At 46.6% G+C, this 27274-nt stretch overlaps 1 pseudogene; it reads left to right on the top strand.

Annotated features, from left to right (window-relative positions):
* Positions 1 to 319: 319 nt before the first annotated feature.
* On the top strand, positions 320 to 25947 carry LOC124673451 (annotated as a pseudogene).
* The last annotated feature ends 1327 nt before the right edge of the window (positions 25948 to 27274 follow it).

Raw genomic sequence — 27274 nt, 5'->3', positions numbered from 1 at the left:
CAGGATAACCGAGAGCCGATCGAGGCTCGTATTTAACGTGTACGTGTGTGCCCTGCAGGAAACTAAGCGAGGCATCATCCACACCTTCCCGACCGGGTATAGGTCGGGTGGCACGCCCTTGCGGCTTGCATCGGCGCGCGATCGGGAGGCTTTGCGGGCCGTCGCTCCGAGGGACCGGGGCCAGCCGCAGCCCTAGTTGTTCCCGGCTCTACGGTGTTGGCCAGTCGCTGCCCGCCGGTGGGTTTCTGACGCCAACACATTCTGGCACGCCCGGTGGGACAATCTTCAACATCCACCACATCGCCAATCTACATCCGAGATGGCGGAAAGCACTCCGGTCAAGCACGAGGACCTGGCTGACGAGCTCAGGAAGAAGCATAACACGGTCAGGGCGGTCCTCGGAACCGAACTCGTCGGCTCCTGTGGGAAGACCCGTTCGCACGGCATCGAGCTCAACGGAGGTACACGTCCGTTGCCTGGTGCCAACACGGTCGACCTCAGCCACTCCATAGGAGAACCAGGTTTCTCTTTCGATGCTAATATGGCGGGGTTCGTGATTCGCCATATCGCGAACCAAGCAGAGAACAGCCACTCTCATGGCAAAAAGAAAGAGGAAGCCGGTCCATGTGACCGGCCCCAAGACGACGATAAACGATACCTGGCCGACGAGGAGGTGAGAAACATACGGCATCCACGCCCATTATCCGAGCACCTCCTCAGCAGACATGAACAGCCATACGACCGACGTCGCCGCTATGACGACGACGATGAAGGATATCGTCGGTCTGATGCAAACAGGAGGTATCATCAACATGACAGAAACGACGACGGGTACGAACGTCGCGCCAGAGGGAGGTCAAAGGAGCAAGACAACATGGACAAGCACTGGAACTGTCCCTTCTTCAAACATTGCTGGGACTCAGGAATAAGCCGATTGCCAACAATCGGGAACTGCCCAGAATGCACACAGCAAAGGAGAAGGATGAACGAAGTTTCAGTGTTCAAACGTCTAGGACCTCTCCCACCTCAGAGCAAACGGACTGAGTCACCTCAAGGAGAAGACTTCGAGGAGTCAGAAGGAGAAGAAGGTAGGTACCACCGACCAAGGTGGTGCCCTGGTGGACTCAGTCAGTCTCAGGAGCGCCGGGTGCAGCGGCCGCGAAGCTTGGAAGAAGCCGAGGCACAGTACCTGTACATGTTGAGAAGAGCGCGGCCCAATCTGGCCGCGGAAATCCAGCAAATAGTGGAGACAAAGGCGCGCCCGCCGAAGAAAGTATGGCGCCCCAAACTAGCGAAAGCCGATGCACAGGCATCGACTGATGCCGATGCAGACGCATCGGTAGACACAGACATGGTTCAGGAGTGGACAAGATATGAACAGCGCCATCCAGAATTGTACCAGGACAAGTACAAGCGCGTCACCCTGATCGAGAAGGACAAAGATAAAGGTTCTGCAAGAGATCAGGAGTTCACTAGTGCTGAGTGGACCCGGGGGGCGAAACCCGTGTCCTGCAAGTGGGCAAAGCAACCAGGGCCTGCAAAAGGATTCGACTTCGATTTGAGCAAAACGGAGCAAATTTTTGATTGGCTCCTGAAGGAAAAACAGCTGAAGTTACCCAACGGCCACAAAATCCCCACGTTACAAGAGATGAACGGCATACCATACTGCAAATGGCATGATACGTTCACCCATGTCACCAACGACTGCAAAGCCTTGCGCGGACAGATTCAGAGGGCGATAGAGCAAGGCCTGTTACTCTTCGATCAGTTTGCCATGAAAGATGACACGCAGCCGTTTCCAGAGGTCAACATGGTCGATCTCAGCCACTGCATGAGACGCGAGCCAGGTGGCTCGTCTGATACCAATAGGGCAGGACTCGCAGACCGCCATTGCGAGGATAAGCCCGAGGGCGGTCGCTCCCGCGGAAAAGGTGAAGTAATGGCCGATTCACACGATCGGCCCCAAACGATGAAAAGGGACGCCAACTCCAGCGATTGGCCAATGTTACCCTCAACATGCGCTCTACCTATGTTCAGCATTGACCTAGAAGGCGATGGAAAGCTGGGGTATGGGTTTACATCGATCGACGAGCTAAAAGAGATTGAGGAAGTCAAGAAGGAGATCACGAAGTTGTTGGACGCTGGGTTCATCAGGCCATACAGGTACGCTGAGAGGATTTCCAATGTAATGCCTGTGGAGAAAAAGGATGGCCGGTGGCGCGTTGCCATAGATTTTCGAAATCTCAACATTCTGTAAATAGTCGGATCGACAACTACAAGGGAAGACGATTTCAGCGATCGGCTAAAATTATTCGCACCACCCTTGTTTACTGATGTGCTATTTCGCATGGCGAGTGGCGAGAAAAGTTTGAATTGGCTGAAAAGCCGATATCTTCAATCACTTGAAGGATTCGGCTCGGGGGGCATATACACGAAGAAGGTACAAAGCCACGAAGGATGTACCCAGGGGAAGCCGATTCATGAATCGATCGGCTAGTAAAAAATCGAAAATACAGAAATTTTTGAGCAAAGCCGATGCACGGCCATCGACTCAAGGGATTTAAGAGGAAGCCTAACCAGAGCAGGCCCTTCATGGAGATTGCCTGGCGACTCGGGTCCTCTCTTCAACGACTTCCAATTCCTTCGGCAAGAGTTCAAGCTCAGCAGCATCGACAGAAGCATCAGTTTGGGCGTCCAAGACGACCCTTTTTCTCATTTAAAGGGTTGAGGCTTGCCGACAGGTTTGAGGATCACAACCCTGGCCAAACATCAGGAACAGCATAGATGTGCGAGATCGGACTAGGATCACGAGAACAATCGGCGGTCATCCAGCTTGGACTCGAACTTCATTTTCACCAAAGGTTGCCTCATCGGATCAAAGAGACTTGGGGGGCAGCTCACCTGGGAAGTTCTCTGCCGTTGACAACCGATTCGGTCAGAATCGGCTAATGATGCACTACAGTAGAGGGGCTGATAGTGGCCCAAGACAACTGGTGCAACTGCACTCTCGCCTTGATCGAGGCTCGGGGGCAGCAAGCCAATGGTGTTGAAATTGGCTGTCTCTGCATCATAACCATGCTGAACGAGAGAGTTCTTGCAGAGTAAAACCATCAGGGTTGACGGGAAGAGTTTGAAGGAGGGGGCCATCATCAGTGGTTAGACCTTAGGCCAGTTCGTTGCGGCACAGGAGTGTGACATCGCTGGAAAAGCTGTGAGCAAACACTTGTTGAGCAGAGGTGTCAGCTTCAACGTCAAGGTCGTCAGGCTTTCCTGGGAGCATTAACCCAGGAGTTTTGTTATCAGGACGAACATCATATTCGGATGATGTTAAAAGTCTAAAGGCCTTGGGATCTCAAAGCTGCGTGTCGGACCTGTTCGATTGGAAGTTTGGGTCTGAATTCCATGGACTGCAAGTCGACATCTGAGAAGGCAATCAGGCCGATCTGTTTTGCAATCCATTTGAAGGCTGATGCTTTGCCATCGGCTCATTAAGCATCTACCGGATCGACAATCGGCGGACTCAATACAAAAGAAATCGGCAAAATCAAGTTAAAAGGGAACTTTTTCATTGATAAGCAGAGATTTCTTACATAAAAAGCCGATTGCTCTCAAAGGAAGTTGCTAGGAGGGATGTTGTCCCATCTATTGTTCCTAGCTCTATCCTATCTAAGGGCCGCTGATGTCCTCATCCTCGCCATCATCAGCGCTGCTCCCGGCCGGCTCCTCCTCGCTGCTGGAGAAACCATCGGCGGGACCTTCATTGTCCTCATCTTCTTCGCTAGCGTCGCCATAGTCGCTGTCAAAGTCGCAGATGTTGCCCGCCCAGGGGCAGAGACGCTTGGCCGGCGGTTCGTCGGAGGAGGTGGTGTCCTCCTCCTCTTCCTTCACCTCCTCAGTGGAGGAGTAGCCGTCCCAGGAGAAGCCGTCGTCGTCGCTTTCCTCCTCCGACTGCCCGACGGCAAGAAAGCGAAGGTCGCTTTCCCCGTCCGTTAAGGATTGGTCGTCTTCGGACCAAACGAAGGAGTCGTGGGTCGACTCGTCCCCATCGGCTATGGCGCGGCGGATGTCGGCCGCATGGGCCTCCTGTGGACCCCATTCGGGCGTCGGCTCACGGGAGGTGGAGGATTGGGTGGAAAGACCTGATGAGGAAGAAGACGAAGAGGAGGTCATGGTGATGGAGGAGGGTTTTTTCGGTGTGCCGATGGTGAAGCCACAGGAAGTGGCTAAATAAAGGGAGAATACGTGGTTTAATACCTAAGCAGTTCCCGAGGACGTAGTACCGGAATCACCAAGTCATGCGAGAGGAGACGAGGAGGCAGGGCGTCATCATGGAGAAGACTGCAATGGCTCTTCCACGACATGACCCTTCGAGGAATGCATATGGTTTTGCAATTATCATTATCAAAACCAGGGGGGCATGTGTTATCACCGGAATTCGACCAAGCCAGAGGTGGGCCGCGATCAAGATGGGTTGAAGGTGTGGACATCAAGAAATAGGTGAATCGGCCTTTATGCGCAGAGTTTGGGCTAGTTAGCCCGTGTATCTTAATATAGTAGGCTACGTAGAAGTTAGATTTTATCTCGTGCACGGTTTGGTGCACGCCCACATTAGAAAGTCCCCTGGACTATAAATATGTATCTAGGGTTTATGAAATAAACAACAACCAACGTTCAACACAAACCAATCTCGGCGCATCGCCAACCCCTTCGTCTCAAGGGTTTCTCCGGTAAGCACCATGCTGCCTAGATCGCATCTTGCGATCTAGGCAGCACGAGCCTGCCCACGTTGTTCATGCGTTGCTCGTACTGAAGCCTTTTTGATGGCGAGCAACGTAGTTATCGTAGATGTGTTAGGGTTAGCATTGTTCTTAGTATCATATGCTGTCGTAGTGCAACCCTTGCGCATCTAGCCGTCCTTGTGCCTCATCATGGGTGCAGGGGCGGCACCCCGCTTGATCGATATCTAGTAGATCTGATCCGTTACGATTGCTCCTTGATTTATCAGGGATTAGTTTAATATCTGCAATAGTTAGGCCTTACAAAGGGTTGGAGGATCCAGCGGCGTGTAGGGTGTAGTTTGCTGGCCCTAGACAGGATGTTCCGAGGATCAACCTCGTGTTGGTTTTTAGGCCTTGTCTAGGGCTGTCTTACTCGTCACCGTGCGCGAGCGCGAGGCCCAATCGTGAGTAGGATGATCCGATTATGCGGTGAAAACCCTAGATCGTCGTGGATCTCATACGCTTTATCTTGATCAAGCAGGACCACCATATATTCGGCCACCTTGGACGAATCATGGGTGGATCGGCTCCATGAGCCGATTCACGGGATAACCCGAGAGCCGATCGAGGCTCGTATTTAACGTGTACGTGTGTGCCCTGCAGGAAACTAAGCGAGGCATCATCCACACCTTCCCGACCAGTATAGGTCGGGTGGCACGCCCTTGCGGTTGCATCGGCGCGCGACCAGGAGGCTTTACGGGCCGTCGCTCTGAGGGACTGGGGCCAGCCGCAGCCCTAGTTGTTCCCGGCTCTACGGTGTTGGCCAGTCGCTGCCCGCCGGTGGGTTTCTGACGCCAACAGTACTACGAGCCCTCTGCCCCACGCATCTAAGCAGCTCGCGTGGTTCACCGGTTCCACCGAAAACTCTCATTTGTTGAAGCGGAGCATAGTGCGGCGCCGAGGGAGAAAGGTCTCTTTTTTTCGATTTATTCACTGATCTGAAATGAAACTTAGCACCTGTTTTTTTCACAAGCAGAATCAGTCTATCCGAACCGCAGACGCACTTTTCATCAGATCAGTGACGGCCTCTCCAGCGGAGCTCCGGAGGCGCAGGACACCTCTATACTGCTTGTGAGTTGGGCAGTCGAAGTCAGGCAGTATGGTTTCATCTTCACCGTTCAATCTATCGATTGGATGGCCCATATTCACCGCTGGGTAATGTATAAGAGCTCTAAAATGTATCTCATACATCCACATTCTCAGTGATCAACAGTTCAAGACTGTTTTTTTTTCGATAAAGGGAATATATTAATATCAAGAAGATACCAATTACACCTAGCCTCTGCAACAACGCACCACCTTAATGGCACTACGGATGCACACAGCCAAAAAAAGGAAAAGAAAACGAAGAAACAAAAGTCCCGCTACAGTATCTCGGGCCTAACAACAGCAATACATCCACCGCCAAGACAACACCTGAATTACAGACTCTCCAAAAAACGACGCCTCCAATAAGGAAACAGTGCTCAAACACCGTCGTCGCCCGATCAAAGATCTTAGGTTTTTATCCTGAAGATAGTCCCCGCTCTCAAAACAATGCCTCCACCAAGGCCATTGCCAGGCACAACCAGTTAAGGCCAGACCTTGGGTTTTCACCCTGAAATGTCGCCCCCACTTTCATACCGCTGTTGTGAAGCCCGGAACACTAAGCAAGTCTCTCAACAACGCGGAGACTTGAACCTCCCTTAACTAGTCCTCCCCTCCGGCCTTCATGAAATTCTCTTCTTCCGACTTTCATCATGGATCCATAGTCACTTGATTCAACACAGAAAAAGAGCTTCGCGCCGCTCCCTCCAGAACCAATCGGTCGGAATAAAAGCATGGGTGCGCACGAACGAATACCTCCGAACCAGCCTGTAGTGAGTACTTATACATATTGTCGTTTAATTTTGTAGTATAGCGCCGCCTATGCTGCCTATTCTTCCTCCTTGTTCTTATCATCCAGATTAATATGGAAGGAAGGGAGGCCGACCACGACGTGGTAGCATCTTGTTCTTATACAATCACACAACTGGTACCTCCCAAATCTCAATTGCCAGTCAGCTCTTTCGCATGGGCGCGTGCTTCCGGGGATCAAATTCAGGACGCTACAGTCACTTTCGTAGAGCTGGCAAGAATTGAAGGTTCACGGCTGATCAATTTGTGTGTCACGTGTTTCGATCCAAGAATCGATGGCAGCTCATGTAGTGAACGGCGTTGGTAGTGTCACTGTCACCGTCTTCCAAGCTTCTGCTCGTCCTCCTTGTCATCGCCGCCGTAGCCCCTTCCGAAGGAACCATGAAGGATGGCACACACACGTAGCGAGTGCCGCGAGCATGCGTCGACTGTGTCTGCAGCACGTAGCGAGTACGGCACCAAACAACGACATGCGCACATACCAGCCTCCGTTTTTCCATTGTTGAGAGACGTAGGCCACCAAATACGGCACTGTCTTGCACCAAACAACCGCTCGGGAATCGGATGGCAGTGCCATGGCGTGCAAGGAGGCCGACGCCTCATGATTCGCAGGTTGTGACTGAAATGTTTGGCTATCTCCAATGTCTCAAGTACTAACATCATATATTTAAACAATATTAAGACATCCTATCATACCTGCTGGAAGAAGTCTACAAGCTTTTATATAGTGCGACAATCATGCACTTTATCACTTAGTTAGTTATTCATCACACATTTTTGAGGCACTAGCTAGCTATAAGAAGTGAGATCCAAACAAAAAAGAAAGTGATGATATTTTTGTTCAAGTTGGTCTCACCAAATCACTGTTTCCGAAGTACGATTCTGTGACATTTTAGGATTTTCTCATCAAATAAACTGGATTACATATGACCCACATATATAATTCTCTAGCAAGATTCGTTGGCGTACACAAGATGTTAGGAAGATACTTGGCTAGGGGATTAACCAATAGCCGAGGAGCACTGATGTCTCTATAATATTGTCTACCATAAAAATATACCTTTACAAATGTACTGAGTTCGAATCCTTTGAACATAGGTTTTAGGAAAACTTTATATGGAAATAAATGGGGCATATGGATCAACTTGCTTCATCGCCTAATATTGGTTCAACTAACCGATAATGTTGATACTTTCAAGTGGAATCTAAACACCTTTGGGCTATTCACTGTTAAGTCAACTAGATGATTGACAAGGTATCAACTTGTCAATGCCTACAAGTTGTAGACTAGGGTTTCGTGGAAAGTAGAGGGCAAGTAGATCTCGAAGGTTTCAGCCGGAAAAGTACTCGACAACTAGAAAACTAGGATTGCGCTAACAATGAATCGATCCCTTCTATTTCCATCGACTCCCCCTTATATAGGAGGTGGAGCCGAGGGTTTCGTGATGTACAAGTTACAAACATCGGGGTACTCTTTGAGTCCATCCCGTAATAGTTACAAGTCATTATTCCTAATACAACTCTATCTTTCCAAACGCATACTTCATTGGGCTTCCGGGCTTCATATTCTTCAGGTCCAGGGCCTCCAGTAAACCCCGGGTACCATCCTCGGCAGGCCCATTGGGGATGCCTATGTCAATGATACCCCGCGTGTTGCAGCGGAAACTCGTAGCATCAAATGTTATATAGTCTACAAAATATTGCACTCGGAGTGGAGTTTGCCCTATGAGCATATGGTTCCGAAATATTTTGTAATCACAAAAATCCATTCTTTATGTTTTTATACAGAAATCAAAGTTGAGCCATGAATGAACCAAACAGAAATAAACCATAGTCTATTCTTTATATTTATACACAAATCAAAGTTGAAAATGCCATTCATGGCTTTCCCACGCTCTTGTATCTGGGGCTCACACATTGTGGTCCGCCCTCCTTATTCAGAGGGGAACTGGACATTGCAGCATACCACATATGTTGACCTTGTGGCATATATCAGTCTGATACTCCTGAAAGAGGGGATAAAAGATTGCAATAGATGTTGAATGCAATCAATTAAGAAGCATACATAATTAACTTGATATATAGTTTTTTCTTTATATTTAAAGCAAAAAAAGATGTTTCAGTGACCTTTAACCAAGCAATGAACTTAAGCTGAGTACCAACAGGCTGATAAAAATGTTAGGAGTACCGTAGATCTATACCTTTCTTGTACCACTGCATTTTATGCAAACACAATTAAAAATTAAGATGGGAAATGCTTTAAGATGTAAAGAATAGATATGAGATACGGAAAATTAAAGATACTTTAAGGAAAACTGAAACCCACTTGCAAAGAGTGTTTTCCCTTTGTTTCAACGATTATGCACCAAAATATCAAATTAGTAATATATCCAGAAACATGAAAATTTAGCTAAACTATTAGTTGCTGTATAGGAAAAGTAGAAAGCATGGCAGTAATCTGGATATAGTGCAGGTGAAAATGAGAGAAAAAATGCACTCGCACATATTAAGATGAGCATGTTGTAGTGAGACCATAATATTTCAATAGCACACATATTTGGATTAATCATGCAATCTGTATAGAAGCCAAGAAAGAGATCAAAACTCCCACACCAGAAAAAGTGGTTGATATGGACGATCGAGCGTAGACGGCAGAGACAGATGGTGTCTTTCCACGGGACCTGCACAAAACTGGAAATCCGGCCAATCATCTTTCTCCCGGGGATGGAATCCCGGCAAAAATAAAAGGCATGAATGAATCAAATTGCGTAAGGCTGGACGAACCTGAAACATATTCCTTTACCTAAGTTCGAAACAATCAGAGATAACTAGTTTCAAAATATTTTGGCCGGTTAGTCCCATCTCGCGGGATTCATGATGTACGGTTTCCCTAAGTTCTGATTTGTGGAAAACTACTCTGCTTGCAGCCTTGCTGACGCCACAGGGCTCCATCGCCGGCCGGCCGGAGCATCTACCTGATGAACGCCCCTGCTCCTACTCCATGCGGTCCTTCAGCACCACAACCCCTTCTATGCCTTGATATCCAAACTCCGAAGCATCAACCAAAGCCCAACCTGGTGTAGTGGTGCCTATCGATGTGATCTAGAAAGTGGGAAGAGAGACAGAAGAAGGAACATAGCGTACCGCATAGGAGCTAAGTATTTAAAAACACAAATGCCTGCTCGCCTTCACCCTATTATTTGCTTCGTGCCGGAGATTGTGGAAGAAAGGAAGAGGTTCTCAGAATTTGTGGAGATCGTGGAGGGGAAATAAAACGACAGGGGAGACGAAGAGAAGAAAGATATGATTACCATATATTTACTTTTCCATTTTTCTTCTTAGCAGGTGCGTTCTCCACTTGATGTGTATTTGAGATGACGTGGCTGAAGGAGGAGCTAGAAAAATGAGTTAGTGGGGGACTCCTATTTAGAAGATATAGATGTACCTAGATTTACTTAATGGTCTCACAATCTATCTTAAGAAATATATTTGAAAGATGAAGGTACCACTAAAAATCAAGATCTTTAGGTGGTTCCTTCATAGAAAAGCTATTCTCACAGAGGACAACTTGATTGAACGTAATTGACATGGATGCACTAAATCTTGTCTTTGTGATTAAGATGAAACAATACAACATCTCTTACCTCTTGTCCATTTGCTAACAAATTATGCATAATTGTTTATATGACTTTCAATATTCCACCTCCTGCTAATATTACATATTTGTTTTCGAAAATCAAGTTGGTGTGTGTGATTTATTTTGGGCTATATGAAAAGTTTGCAAGTATTTTATCTTTTAAAAAGAAATTTTCTCTTTATTCAGGTTATATATTTGGCTACGCATTAGATCCATATGATGTCCTTTCTCCAGCCGGTGGAGGAATGCCAGACCATAAATTTTTGGTGCAACCGTTTAGTGACGGTAGAACGGAATTTCTATAGCAGACACGGCTAGCATGATGAGCCACGATTGACATGATAGGGCCAAGTCCCTACATGCTTCTGGTGGTTTTCCGATGTGTTATTCGGGTGGAGACACCATATATGTGATCTATGAAACTGTAATCCTTTATAAGATATTGAATGAAGTGATAAAATGCCGTATGCATCGATTGATGCAGAGGTTAGGCTTTCCGTCTTCGAAAAAGAAAACAGCTGGCAACTTGTCGCACCAATTGCCAATCAGCTCTCTGGCATGGGCGCTTTCGGGGATCGAATTCAGGACGCTACATGCACTTTTGTAGAGCTCGCACATAAACCATTGTCCTTGCAAGGCGGAGCTGCCATTGCTGACCATAATGAAATTTGTGAAATCTTTCAGTAGATAGTCCATTATCATGGTGCGCTATTGGAAAAATAGCACTAAATTGCGAAGGTGACACCAACGTTTTGCTGTTCTACTTCGCCCGCAACCCACCCAAGGTTCAGGGCTGATCGTTTATAGGTTATGGATCCCATTCCAAGAATCGATGGCAGCTCCTGTAGTGAGCCGCGTTGGTAGTGTCGACATCTACGCCAAGGGTTTGCGCATCCTCCTTTTCATCTCTATGGCAGCCGCTTACGAAGGAACAATGAAGCATGGTACACGCACATAGCGAGTACCGCGTGGATGCAATGACTGTGTTTGCAGAACGTAGTGAGTGCCGCACCAAACACCGACATGCGCACAGACTCACTTTCGATCTTTCCATTATTGAGTGACGTAGGCCACCAACTATGGCATGTCTTGCACCAAAAGGCCGCTCGGCGAGCAGGGTGACCGTCCCATGGCATGCATGGAGGCCAACGCCTCATGATTCGCAGTCTGTGATTGAATTGTTTGGCTATCTCCAATGTCTCAAGTACTAACATCTTATATTTAAACGATAGCGAGGCATCCTATCATACCTCCTGGAAGAACTCTATAAGCTCTTATATAGTGCGACGATCATGCACTTTATCACTTGATTAGCTATTCATCACACAAGTTTGAGGCACCATAAGAAGTGAGATCCTAACAAATAAGAAAGTGATGATTTTATTGTTCTAGTTGGTCACACCAAATCACTGTTCTGGAAGTATGATTCTTTCACATTTTAGATATTGATGTTTAGATAACAGTAACACAGATTAAAATTTTAAGCTTTTCTCATGTAACAAACTGGATTATGACCCACATATTTACTTCACAAGCAAGATTCACTTGATGTTGTTATACGCACTACGATTATTTTCATGTATTTACATATTTCATAATACCATGGAGAAGAAACCTTGACGAATGAAACAACGCCATCTTTACTTTTACCAACCTAAAATTCTTTATACACCGCGAAAAGGTTAATTGCACATATTTTTGGATGTCTTCTATTTCCATTTAACCAAGAAAATACTAGTTGCATGACTAATCACACTTATACATCGCTGCCACTAACTATCAATCAATTTACTTTGCTACTATGTCAACTTTCATACTTCCCGCAAAAAAAAAAACTTTCATGCATCGCCCAAAATATATGTAGCCAAATAGAGAAAAACTCTTGGTATAATTATTTTGCTAGATTTATCACGTTGTTTGTATGATTTTTCTAAGACCAAAAGCACCAACATCCGTGGATGACGATCCAAAAGCATGGAATTTCAACTTCATTCGGTCTTTTCCCTCTTTTAAACTAAATCGCCACAAATGATGCCAGTCAGGGGGCGACGGCCCCAAAAATCAGGGATCTGGTATAGTGCCCCAACTCAATCGACATGAAAAGCGCTTCCTCCCACATCGAGAGTCCCTCCTACCAATACTTTCGTGGTCTCGCCCCAACATCGGGCAGAATCTTCTCAAGTGCTCGCTGCTCCATTGGACTAATTTACCTTGGGCTTCTTCCTCCCCGGGAACCTTTACGACCCTTTTGGTTTCGGTTGTTCTCACCGGAAAATTCAGTTCTCACACAAAAATCAGTTTGTGGACTATGAGGCTGATGTAATTGATTTCACATACCTGCCACTGAAATGCAGCTGGAACGTGGTACAAAGTAGTGAGACAAGTTTATCAGACAAATGTGTGAATTATTCAAATAAGTATCATTACAGTATCCTCAATGTGTAATCTCATACATCCATTCCATGGGCATGCCCATTCTCAATGATCAAGACTGAGCTGAACGTTTATATACAGTAACGTTATATTTTGTGGTAACGCCCCGGCGCATGATTCTAATTCTTCTTCTTCTTCTTTCTCCAGAGCCGTATGGTAGCAACATAGAGAATCACGACGGCAGTCGGAGATGTTCTCAATTCACAACCTATGAAAAGCATATATACAACCGATCGGTCTGTCTCACTTGTTCCAGACCAAACGTGAGTGGCATGTCCCAAACAACGGCATTGATAGTCCGGCCTTTGTAGCCACTTTTGGAACCAGTAATACCGGTAATGGCAAGGGGAACATGAGAGCGCCGGTCGTCTGCACCACTCCCGCCACCGGGGTCGGCATCTACTCGATCCTGGATGGCTTTATGGGTTGAGTGACCTAGGCCGTAGGCCACCAATCGTGGCATGGCTTGCACCGGCGAGCCACTAGGGAAACGGCTCACTGTGTCGTGGCGTGCATGGAGCCAACAAATGCCTCCGGAGCCGTGGGCTATGGTTGAGTTCTTTGGCTACCTCCAATGTCTCAAGTCCTAGAATAGTGAGGCGTTCTATCATACTTCTGTTTTCCTCAAAGAACTAAACAAGCTATAAATAGTGTCACAGTCATACACATTGTCACTTAATTAGATTGTCATCACACATTTTTTACGGTACTATATAAGTGAGAGGTAAAAAAAATAAGAAACTGATGATTTTATTGTTCTAGTCGGGTCACATCAAATAAGTGTTCTCCAAGTATGCCCTTCACTCATATTTACCAGTTGATTCACAGTAATTACCAATTTACTACTTTTTATCTAACAAACTTAAGTGTGACCCTTATATTTCCATTGATGTTGTTAAAACTACCATTATTATTTTTATATATAATCCCTTTATAAAATATAAATTTTATAGTGTAAGTTTTTTGAAAGAAATACGGTAGGGAAAACTCATGTAGAGATTTTTTAATTTTAAACAATAAAACCCAAAATATGCGTCATTGGAGACTTGAACCTTTGTGGCTGGGTTGTACATCCACTCCGCTAGCTCACTTCTTATTTTTGTAGTGTCATTGAGGTGAAACCATGACAAACAAACAACACCATGACGACCATTGATTCAGCTAGGAATGGTAATCGACGCTGCTTTGCCAACATGCAACCATCACATATTTGATCCACCTGCTCCAGTAGTGGCATCCCCTTGAACAAGCCTTGGGCTGCTAGTGAACGGTGTGAACGAAAATTTACATGATCATACCTCATATGCCACAGCTAAGAGGTCTCCTTTGCGTGCGTAGTAGGCACTGGTTCAACATGGCTTATGTTCAGAATGTACATCCTATTTCTTGTTTTCTTCACTTTAACTAGCAACTTCCGATGTTGATCCAGCACAGTCATGACTCCATCTTCTGTTGAGTATTTGCAACCGATTTCATCCAGTTCGCCAAAACTAATGATGTTACTCTTAATTAGCCTCGGAATGAAATGAACATCCAACAATAGTCGGTGCTCTCTGGTGTGGCTTTGACATAGCACTGAGCCACGCCCACAAATCTCTACTGCCGATCCATCTCCGAAACGGACTGTGACCTTGATGACTCGATCAATCTCATGTATCCAAGTACCACGATGTCTCGCAGTCACTTGTAAGATTTGGCACCACTTTCTCTACATTGAGAAAAAATTGCCCTTCTGGTATTGCATCTTGATAGTGTTAACTCACAAGTTTCCATCGGAAAAAGGGCTGGATCTCCCTCTTCCTTTTCGGCAAGATTTATCTTCTCTCGCTTCGGATCCGGGCAATCAGACTGAAAATGACCCTTTTCCTTATAGTACGTGAAATTTTTCTCCATGGATATATAGAAAAACCCATGTTGCTCATTTGGTCACATAAATAGTGTTCTCAGATTGGAGAAATGCAGTAGAGGTACAATTGTTTGTATTCTATCTTCATCTTCCCCTTTAGAAATCAATGCATGATTTACCATATTATTTATTGCATATGTTCAGCCCATTCTTTCTAAATCTACAGAAGCTAATCTGTGGCAAGAGAAAGTGCAAGCCATTGCCCAAGAGTTCGCCAAACCTTGGGCTCGCGCATTTTTGCAGCAATTCTTACACACAAGAAACTAGTACACATGACGATTCACTTCAAAATGTATCTCATACATCCATGTGCAGGAACATTCTCAATGATCAAACACAACACTTTTTTCGGTAAAGGAAATATTTTATATCGAGAGATACCAATGACACCCAACAGCCTCTTCAACAACGCAATACCCTAATGGTAGTACGGACGCACAGAACCAAAAAATAAAAAATAAAACTAAGAAACAAAAAGCCCTGCAACGGCATTCCATCCCTAGTAGCAACAATATATCCACTACCAAAACAACACCTGATCTCCAAATGCGACACCTCCACTTGCCCGATTCGAAGATCTTAGGTTTCACCCTGAAGATAGTCTCTGCTCTCAAAACAATGCTTTCAACAAGGCCATTGCCAGACTCAACTAATTAAAGCTAGACCTTGGATTTTCATCCTGAAAGGTAAGACTTTAAACATCACATGTGTGCTGTCGTCCTCACTTGCATACTGCTGCTGCTAAACCCAGAACACCAAACAATTGCAATTTTACATTGATTTTTAGTATGGAAGAAACAGAGACAGATCATGACGGCAGCACTCAAGAAGCATGATGAAATTATACAATCACACAACTGGTACCTCGTCAGGCATGGGGATTGGGGGAGCGCTCCCGGTGATTGAATTCAGAACGCTACAAGCACTTTTGTAGCGTCGGTATATAAACCATTATCCATGCAACCCATCGAAGGTTCACGGCTGATCTATTCGTAGGTCATTTGTTCCATCCCAAACGTCGATGGCAGCTCCTGCAGTGAACCATCTGCACCAAGCTTGTGCTCGACCTCTTTGTCATCGCGTTAGTAGCCACTTCCGAAGGAACCATGAAGGATGTTACATGCACATAGCTAGTGCTGCGTGGATGCGTCGACCGTGTCTGTAGCATGTAGCAAGTACGGCACCAGACACCGACACACACACATATCATCGCCCTATTTTCCACTGTTGAGTGACAGAGGGCACCAACTATGGCACTGTGTTGCACCAAAAAGCCGCTAGGGAAGCGGTTGACTGTGCCATGGTGTGCATGGAGGCCGACGCCTCATGATTCGAAGGCTGTGATTGAAGTGTTCGGCTCTCCCCAATGTCTCAAGTATTAACATCTTAGATTTAACACAATGAGGCATACTATCACACCTCTTGGAAGAACTCTACAAGCTCTTATATGGTGGCGAAGATCATGCACTTTGTCACTTAGTTAGTTATTCATCACACATTTTTGAGGCACTATAAGAAGTGAGATCCAAACAAATAAGAAAGTGATGATTTTATTGTTCTAGTTGGTCACACCAAATCAGTTTTCACAAGTATGATTCTGTCACTATAGATGGCGGTTGGGAACTGTAGATCTGTGTGCATTCATTTGTTGACCGGCTGTAAAATATCTGTACAAATTATTTGTATATGATCCTTGACGGTGCTCCAACGACCTCATGTTGTTACTTGTAAGATTTGGCACCACTTTCTCCAAATTGAGAAAAAAAATTGCCTTTCTGGTAAAAAAAAGGGCTGGATCTCCCTCTTCCTTTTCGGCAAGATTTATCTTCTCTCGCTTTGGATCCGGGCAATCAGTCTGAAAATGACCCTTTTCATTATAGTGCGTGATTTTTTTCTCCATGGATATATAGAAAAACCCATGTTGCTTATTTGGTCACAGAAATAGTGTTCTCAGATTGGAGAAATGCAGTAGAGGTACACACTGTTTGTATTTTGTCTTCATCCCCTTTTAGAAATCAATGCATGATTTATCATATTCTTTATTGCATATGTTCTGCCCATTCTTTCTAAATCTACCAAAGCTAATGTGTCGCAAGAGAAGAAAGTGCAAGACATTCCTAAGAGTTGGCCAAACCTCGGGCTCGCACATTTTTGCAGCAATTCTTACACACAAGAAACTAGGACATGAAGATTCACATCAAAATGTATCTCATACATCCATGTGCATGCACATTCTCAATGATCAGAGACCGCAGTGAACACTTTTTTCGATAAAGGAAATATATTGATATCGAGAGATACCAATGACACCCAGCCTCTGCAACAACGTAATAACCTTATGATAGTACGGATGCACACGGCCAAAAAAAAACTAAGAAACAAAAAAGCCCCGCTACGGTATTCTATCCCTAATAGCAACAATACATCCACTACTAAGACAACACCTGAACTCCGGGCTCTTCAAAAGCGACACCTCCACTTGCCCGATCCGAAGATCTTAGGTTTCACCCTGAAAATAGTCTCCGCTCTCAAAACAATGATTTCAACAAGGCCATTGCTAGACACAATCAATTAAGGCCAGACCTTGGATTTTCACCCTTAAAGGTAAGACTTTGAACTTCACATGTGCCGTCGTCTCCACTTGCATTCCAGAACACCAAGCAAGTGCAGTTTTACATTGAATTTTAGTATGGAAGCAACGGAGACAGATCATGACGGCATCATCTCAACAAGCATGATGAGATTATACAATCACACAACTGGTACCTCGTCAGGCATGGGGGCGCGCTCCCGGTGATTGAATTTAGAACGCTATAGGCACTTTTGTAGCGCTGGTATGTAAACCTATTGAAGGTTCATGGCGGATCTATTCGTAGGTCATTTGTTCCATCCCAAACGTCGATGGCAGCTCTTGAAGTGAACCATTTATACCAAGCTTGTGATCGACCTCTTTGTCATCGCGTTAGTATCCACTTCCAAAGGTACCATGAAGGATGTTACATGCACATAGCGAGTGCTGTGTGGATGCGTCGACCCTGTCTGCAGCATGTAGCGAGTACGGCACCAGACACCGACACACGCACATATCATCGCCCTATTTTCCATTGTTGAGTGACAGAGGGCACCAACTATGGCACTGTCTTGCACCAAAAAGCCACTATGGAAGCGGCTGACTGTGCCATGGCGTGCATGGAGGCCGACGCCTCATGATTTGCAGGCTGTGATTGAAGTGTTTGGCTCTCTCCAATGTCTCATCTATTAACATCTTAGATTTAACACAATGAGGCATACTATCACACCTCCTGGAAGAACTCTACCAGCTCTTATATGGTGGCGAAGATCATGCACTTTGTCACTTAGTTAGTTATTCATCACACATTTTTGAGGCACTATAAGAAGTGAGATCCAAACAAATAAGAAATTGATGATTTTATTGTTCTAGTTGGTCACACCAAATCAGTTTTCACAAGTATGATTCTGTCACTATAGATGGCGGTTGGGAACTATAGATCTGCGTTGCATTCTTTCGTTGACCGGCAGTAAAATATTTCTACAAATTATTTGTATAGGATCCTTGATGGTGCTCCAACGACCTATTGTCGTTATGCGACAGGCTTTTATGGTCGAATGGTGGCCACTCCAAGCTCTCACTTATGTGGCTGATCTTTTGATTCTTGGCTAGCATCATCCCATTTTCAACCTCTCAACCGGCATTCCAACGGAATGCTCTTCAACTCCAGCATGTAGCTCTCGGGCGGTTTTGTAGTTGTGTGGTCCCCGTTGACAGAGTTGGCAGCCACGACCAGAAGATTCGACGCGAGATCGGTGGTGAAGGGCATGATGATTGTGTTTTTAATCATTGTTTTAGGATCATGCGTGTAAAATGTGAGGACTTGGTAGTATCCGTGCCTCTCTCAGTTAATGCAACATGTCGGACCTTTGCGGCCCTTCCCTTGTTAAAAAAGAAAATACACCAGGGATCTTAAATATAGTTTGCTTTATACTGTGGAACAGATGTCTAGAATTGAAAGACGTGGCGGTAGGATAAATGACCACCAACTCCCATTTATTACCCCTTGGTCCGGTATGTCCTTTGCATATCTGTGGTTGTCAATTTACCAACTTAATATGATGTATGTATTATTTAAAAACTATTCGAAACTTCATAATTTATAATTTCTAGTTGTATAACTTTTTGTGTTATATAATTTATATTATATAGGTCAAACTGACCACCTAGAGACACCCCTAGAAACGGAATCAGAGGGAGTAGTAAAGGTGTAATATGTTGGTGATAACTTTTCTATCTTAATGTTGCATTGCTCGAGTGTTTTGTTATTTTGTCGGAAAGTTAGCGTCGCACACCTTCGATCCACCTTAAGTGGCGACAAAGGGGCATGTTCAGAATTAACGCTAGCAACATATATAGCTTGACGATACAATATCAAACGCCTCACATAGCACATGACGAATTAGATCAACGTTGGGCCACCAATCCACCATGCCACCCCAAACACGACGATGCGAAAGAAGAAATCCGACGCCACAATGTCCTCATCGAAGCTATGTCCATCCACGCCATATCGTCTTGCTGAGAATTGGAATAGATCGCGGATGTCACGCGGGATTCGCCCGGCTGCGTCCTCCAACAACATCATGAGGAGGGACAAGATCGAGGAGAGGTTCCAACGGCGGCAACTGTCGTCTCACACTGGCCATCTGCATGCAGGTATAGGACGAAAAATATGTTTATGATGTATCCAGCTAAATTAACCTTGAATAGAGCAAAAAACTCTATAATGCCGAATACGGTAATCGGGGTTTTTAGGAAAAAATGGATTGTGTCCACAACCCATTAGAGAATGGTTTAACTGTACAGTGGGAGTGGGCTATTCTGATCCGATCGAGATGCATGTATTCAACGAGTATATACATGTCACATGGGATCACGATCGAGATGTCAGATCGATACAGAACGGCTTCAAATTAAGTACTCCTACTTATACTTCCCGCCAAAAATAATACAGCGCTGTTAATTAGCCACGGAGGCTCAAATTTTAGTCGTCGGGCTCTAGGTATACACGACGTGCACCACTAGCAATATATGTTCACGGAGCATGCAGATTGAGCTCGTTTTCCTCGTGGGGAACCATGGCGCTAGCAATGCTCGCCATCTCTAGCTTCTTCTTGTTATCTGCCCATGCTTCCTCTGATGACTTCCTCCCGTGCCTCTCTAGGGCCATACCCGAGCAGCTCCTCTTCACCCGGAGCTCGCCGTCGTTCGCGTCGGTCCTGGCGTCATCTGTCCGGAACCCGAGGTTCCTCATGCCGGCCACGGTGAGGCCGCTCTGCAACAACGTAATAACCTTATGATAGTACGGATGCACACGGCCAAAAAAAAACTAAGAAACAAAAAAGCCCCGCTACGGTATTCTATCCCTAATAGCAACAATACATCCACTACTAAGACAACACCTGAACTCCGGGCTCTTCAAAAGCGACACCTCCACTTTCCCGATCCGAAGATCTTAGGTTTCACCCTGAAAATAGTCTCCGCTCTCAAAACAATGTTTTCAACAAGGCCATTGCTAGACACAATCAATTAAGGCCAGACCTTGGATTTTCACCCTGAAAGGTAAGACTTTGAACTTCACATATGCGGTCGTCTCCACTTGCATTCCAGAACACCAAGCAAGTGCAGTTTTTACATTGAATTTTAGTATGGAAGCAACGGAGACAGATCATGATGGCAGCATCTCAACAAGCATGATGAGATTATACAATCACACAACTGGTACCTCGTCAGGCATGGGGGCGCGCTCCCGGTGATTGAATTCAGAACGCTATAGGCACTTTTGTAGCGCTGGTATGTAAACCTATTGAAGGTTCATGGCGGATCTATTCGTAGGTCATTTGTTCCATCCCAAACGTCGATGGCAGCTCTTGAAGTGAACCATTTATACCAAGCTTGTGATCGACCTCTTTGTCATCGCGTTAGTATCCACTTCCGGAGGTACCATGAAGGATGTTACATGCACATAGCGAGTGCTGTGTGGATGCGTCGACCTTGTCTGCAGCATGTAGCGAGTACGGCACCAGACACCGACACACGCACAGATCATCGCCCTATTTTCCATTGTTGAGTGACAGAGGGCACCAACTATGGCACTGTCTTGCACCAAAAAGCCACTATGGAAGCGGCTGACTGTGCCATGGCGTGCATGGAGGCCGACGCCTCATGATTTGCAGGCTGTGATTGAAGTGTTTGGCTCTCTCCAATGTCTCAACTATTAACATCTTAGATTTAACACAATGAGGCATACTATCACACCTCCTGGAAGAACTCTACCAGCTCTTATATGGTGGCGAAGATCATGCACTTTGTCACTTAGTTAGTTATTCATCACACATTTTTGAGGCACTATAAGAAGTGAGATCCAAACAAATAAGAAATTGATGATTTTATTGTTCTAGTTGGTCACACCAAATCAGTTTTCACAAGTATGATTCTGTCACTATAGATGGCGGTTGGGAACTATAGATCTGTGTTGCATTCTTTCGTTGACCGGCAGTAAAATATTTCTACAAATTATTTGTATAGGATCCTTGATGGTGCTCCAACGACCTCTTGTCGTTATGCGACAAGCTTTTATGGTCGAATGGTGGCCACTCCAAGCTCTCACTTATGTGGCTGATCTTTTGATTCTTGGCTAGCATCATCCCATTTTCAACCTCTCAACCGGTATTCCAACGGAATGCTCTTCAACTCCAGCATGTAGCTCTCGGGCGGTTTTGTAGTTGTGTGGTCCCCGTTGATAGAGTTGGCAGCCACGACCAGAAGATTCGACGCGAGATCGGTGGTGAAGGGCATGATGATTGTGTTTTTAATCTTTATTTTAGGATCATGCGTGTAAAATGTGAGGACTTGGTAGTATCCCTGCCTCTCTCAGTTAATGCAACATGTCGGACCTTTGCGGCCCTTCCCTTGTTAAAAAAGAAAATACACCATGGATCTTAAATATAGTGTGCTTTATACTGTTGAACAGATGTCTAGAATTGAAAGACGTGGCGGTAGGATAAATGACCACCAACTCCCATTTATTACCCCTTGGTCCGGTATGTCCTTTGCATATCTGTGGTTGTCAATTTACCAACTTAATATGATGTATGTATTATTTAAAAACTATTCGAAACTTCATAATTTATAATTTCTAGTTGTATAACTTTTTGTGTTATATAATTTATATTATATAGGTCAAATTGACCACCTAGAGACACCCCTAGAAACGGAATCAGAGGGAGTAGTAAAGGTGTAATATGTTGGTGATAACTTTTCTATCTTAATGTTGCATTACTCGAGTGTTTTGTTATTTTGTCGGAAAGTTAGCGTCGCACACCTTCGATCCACCTTAAGTGGCGATAAAGGGGCACGTTCAGAATTAACGCTAGCAACATATATAGCTTGACGATACAATATCAAACGCCTCACATAGAACATGACGAATTAGATCAACGTTGGGCCACCAATCCATCATGCCACCCCAAACGCGACGATGCGAAAGAAGAAATCCGACGCCACAATGTCCTCATCGAAGCTATGTCCATCCACGCCATATCGTCTTGCTGAGAATTGGAATAGATCGCAGGTATAGGACGAAAAATATGTTTATGATGTATCCAGCTAAATTAACTTTGAATAGAGCCAAAAAAACTCGATAATGCCGAATACGGTAATCGGTTTTTAGGAGAAAATGGATTGTGCCCATAACCCATTTGAAAATGGTTTAACACTGTACAGTGGGAGTGGGCTATCCCGAACTCCGATCCGATCGAGATGCATGCATTCAACGAGTATATATATGTCACATGGGATCACGATCGAGATGTCAGATCGATAAAGATCGGATTCAAATTAAGTACTCCTATTTATACTTCCCGCCAAAAATAATACAGCGCTGTTAATTAGGCACGGAGGCTCAAATTTTAGTCGTCGGGCTCTAGGTATACACGACGTGCACCACTAGCAATGTTCACGGAGCATGCAGATTGAGCTCGTTTTCCTCGTGGGGAACCATGGCGCTAGCAATGCTCGCCATCTCTAGCTTCTTCTTGTTCTCTGCCCATGCTTCCTCCGATGACTTCCTCCCGTGCCTCTCTAGGGCCATACCCGAGCAGCTCCTCTTCACCCGGAGCTCGCCGTCGTTCGCGTCGGTCCTGGCGTCGTCCGTCCGGAACCCGAGGTTCCTCACGCCGGCCACGGTGAGGCCGCTCTGCATCGTCACGGCGACGAACACATCCTGTTAGCATAATTCTGATCTTGGTTTGTTCCAGGTCAGCTCGTGTGTGTCGCATGAGTTAGTTTGGTTAGTTAGTTGCATGCATAGATAAAGGAGGTAGCTAGCGCAGCTGAACAAGCCCAGGTCTTGCGGATGAGCAGCGATGGCTCACGTTTGAAGGAGTCTGGATCACGAGGACGTGCGCGTGGTGAGCGCTCTGTGCGGGCAGATCGTGCGCGTGCTGAGGTGTGTGCGTGCGTGTAGTGGAGCAGGTCCTGTGTATAAAAACCTCCGGTGCATCGATGTAAACGGGGTGAGCTGAAAAGATAAAGAAGATTGGGGCGTTCGTGCGCCCACGGCGGCGTTCGTGCGCCGGCCCGGAAAACCTTGTGTCTTCTTCTACCTCAAGTCCGTGAGTGCGAGAGAGAGAGAGGGCACCGGCGTTCATCGTCGGAGAGGCTGGTTCGGCGTGTGTCGCCGAGGCCAGCCCCAACAATTGGTATCAGAGCCTCATGGTTCGGGGCCGTGGCTCGCGGTGAGTCCGCGACGAGCGCGGTGGATGCGGAGGCGGCGCGCTGCGATGCCGTACTTGGGGCGAGGGTGGAAGCCCCGGAGGCGCTGCGTGGTGGCCGCGGCTGCGTGGCGGCATGGAGGTGCTGTGCTGGGGCTGAGGCCGCAGCGGCGCAGCGGCGCAGCACAACGGCCATGGAGCATGGCCATGCCGTGCGGAAGCGCGGCGGCCGCGGCGGACCTGCGTGGTGCGCAGAGGCTGCGGTGGCGCGGCGTGGCTCGGCGGCGTGGAGGAGAAGCCGTTGGTGCGGCGGGTGAGGCAGCTCAAGCGGCCACGTTGCTTGCGTCAGGACGCGGCATGTGCGTGAGCCGAGGGCGTGCGGATCATCGGAGGAGAACGCGTTGAGCGGAGCACAGGACAGCCGCGTCGATCATGTCAGTGCGTGATCGTGTGCGCGAGCCGGGGCGTCCAGGGCGTGGCGTCATCTCGAGGAGCTCGGCGTGCGTCGCCGGGGAGCTCGACGTGTGTCGCTGCATCGGCGTAGGTCGCCGGGGATGGAGAAGACGGCGGTGTTGCCGGAGACGAAGAAAGGGTGTTTCTGGCCGACGTCAACAGTCGCCTTTTGTAGTTCAGAATTAGGGGGAGTTTGTTAGCATAATTCTGATCTTGGTTTGTTCCAGGTCAGCTCGTGTGTGTCGCATGAGTTAGTTTGGTTAGTTAGTTGCATGCATAGATAAAGGAGGTAGCTAGCGCAGCTGAACAAGCCCAGGTCTTGCGGATGAGCAGCGATGGCTCACGTTTGAAGGAGTCTGGATCACGAGGACGTGCGCGTGGTGAGCGCTCTGTGCGGGCAGATCGTGTGCGTGCTGAGGTGTGTGCGTGCGTGTAGTGGAGCAGGTCCTGTGTATAAAAACCTCGGGTGCATCGATGTAAACGGGGTGAGCTGAAAAGATAAAGAAGATTGGGGCGTTCGTGCGCCCACGGCGGCGTTCGTGCGCCGGCCCGGAAAACCTTGTGTCTTCTTCTACCTCAAGTCCGTGAGTGCGAGAGAGAGAGAGGGCACCGGCGTTCATCGTCGGAGGGGCTGGTTCGGCGTGTGTCGCCGAGGCCAGCCCCAACACATCCCACGTCCAGGCCGCCGTCGTCTGCGGCCGCCGCCACGGCGTGCGCCTCCGCGTGCGCAGCGGCGGGCACGACTACGAGGGCCTCTCGTACAGGTCGCTGCGCGCAGAGGAGTCGTTCGCGGTGGTCGACCTCGCAGGCCTCCGCTCCGTTCGAGTCAAGCAGCGAGTGGCCACCGCGTGGGTGGACTCCGGCGCAACACTCGGGGAGCTCTATTATGCCATCGGGAAGGTGAGCGGCCGTCTCGCGTTCCCGGCGGGCCTGTGCCCGACGGTGGGCGTCGGCGGCCACCTCAGCGGTGGCGGCTTCGGCATGCTCCTCCGCAAGCACGGCCTTGCCACCGACCACGTCGTAGACGCGACGCTCGTCGACGCCGAGGGGCGGATCCTGGACAGGAACGGCATGGGGCGGGACGTCTTCTGGGCCATCCGCGGTGGGGGCGTTGGCGGGAGCTTCGGGATCGTGCTGTCGTGGCAGGTGAAGCTCGTGCCCGTGCCGCCGACAGTGACGGTGTTCACCGTTCAAATGTCCGTCGAGCAGGGCGCCGTCGATATCTTGGCCAAGTGGCAAGAGGTCGCCCCGGCTCTCCCTGACGACCTGCTCGTGAGGGCGGTCGTTCATGGACAGGTGGCCAGCTTCCAGTCCCTCTACCTGGGCACCTGCGAGGCGCTCCTGCCGGTGATGAGCAGCCACTTCCCGGTGCTCGGCGTGAACCGGACGCACTGCAACGAGATGACGTGGCTAGAGTCTGTGGCCTACGTCTACCTCGGCGCTCACGCCACCGTGGAAGACATCCTGAACCGGACCGCTGCCGAGGACGCGGTCTTCACCAAGGCCACCTCGGATTACGTCCGACAAGCCATCGCAAGGGAAGTGTGGGCGGAAATCTTCACCGGCTGGCTGGCGAAGCCAGACGCGGGGCTGATGATTCTGGAACCATACGGCGGCAAAATCGCCGCTCTGCCAGAGTCGGCGACACCGTTCCCGCACCGCAACGGCGTGCTGTACAACATCCAGTACATGAACTTCTGGGAGGGTGCCGGCGAGGGGCATCGCAGATGGCGTGGGTCAGGGACGTGTATGCGTTCATGGAACCCCACGTCAGCAAGAACCCGAGGGCGGCATACGGGAATTATAGGGATCTTGACCTTGGCATGAACGTCGTTGGCGACGGTGACACCACGAGCTATGAAACTGGCAGAAAGTGGGGCGAGAAGTACTACAAGGGTAACTTCAAGAGGCTGGCAATGGCGAAGGCTGAGATAGATCCTGAAGACTATTTCAGGAACGAGCAAAGCATCCCGCCACTTAGGATGTGTTTGATTGAAAGGATCAATAAGTATGGGATGGAATTCTGTAGATTGTGTAGATGGGATGATAAAGATTAAGTGTTTGGTTGGCATGAATGAGATGAGCCCACTTCCTGTTTGCAGATATCAGGTGGTACGATCAGTTGTGTTTAGCTTAGAATGATTATAGTTGGTTAACTTAAGTTTAATCGTGAGTAAGATTAGAGTGGGATGATTCCATACATTTATTTTTGTTGCCCACCTCGCATTTAGCGATTCACTTGGAGTAATCATCTTGTAAAAAACTATTCGTTCACTATTAAAATAAATATCTCAACATTATCTGGATACAATATGGCAAATTCTCTACTCTGATGCTGAGGCTTTTTTTCATGGAAAAGAAATTTTATTTAAGAGTTAATAGAGTTACAATCATAAGATATCACACCGTGGCAATTTTCATAGCAAAGCTCCTAAACAACGTAGCAGTTCTATCCTATGCTCTACCAAGTTTGGCCAGCTCATGACTAGCACGGTGTGCTTCACGAGAAATCTTGACCACGAGTCACCACTGATTTGCCCTTTAACATGTCTGCGTTGGGTGATTGCTTAATCATTACCAATGAAACTACAACAGGACATACCTTTGGTAACACAGTCTTGAGTTACTACATGTCCAAATCATTGTTACTAGGACAAACAATAACTTTTGAGATGTATTCCTTTAGGCCGTGTTACTAAGTGGTGTGCACAGCCACACATATTAATTGTTACCATATCTTAAAATATGTGTTACAAAATAGTATGTAGTAACATGCACATTAGGTGTTACTAACTGTGTCAGTAACACTATTTTGTAGCTATAGTAACACTGGTAGTAAACATAATTTCGTAGATGTAAAATATTTGTTGTAACATAATTTTTTAACTGTAGTAACAAAATTAGTAACACATCTTCTAGACGCAATTAGTAACACACTATCCACACATTGTAACACTATAATTTATTGTCAACTATCCTAGTAACATAGTTTGTAACTATAGTAACACCATTAGTAACACTAGTACCGCCACATAATTGGTGTATTTTATTATTATTATTATTATTATTATTATTATTATTAAATACAATTTTAGGTACCAATTTGTTAAATATATATTTATTTAATAAAATCACTGCACATATTTATTATTTAATTATAATGATGCTCACCACCATTAAAATGACAAAGAGATGGAAGCACAACACATCCACATATTAAATATATCAAGATATTTATTACAAATACAAAAGAGTGTAGGATACAAATGAATTACAATAAATAAATACCAATATTATTTGTGCAACACCATTAAATTCATACCATTTTAACAATAGATAATTCATTTGTGACATATATTACACCATGGCATTTGCATCAATTCA

The sequence above is a fragment of the Lolium rigidum genome, chromosome 7, assembly GCF_022539505.1.
Source record: "Lolium rigidum isolate FL_2022 chromosome 7, APGP_CSIRO_Lrig_0.1, whole genome shotgun sequence".
Classification (NCBI taxonomy): domain Eukaryota; kingdom Viridiplantae; phylum Streptophyta; class Magnoliopsida; order Poales; family Poaceae; genus Lolium; species Lolium rigidum.
Note: the sequence above shows the minus strand (reverse complement) of the source record. Positions and strands in the feature narration are given on the sequence as shown.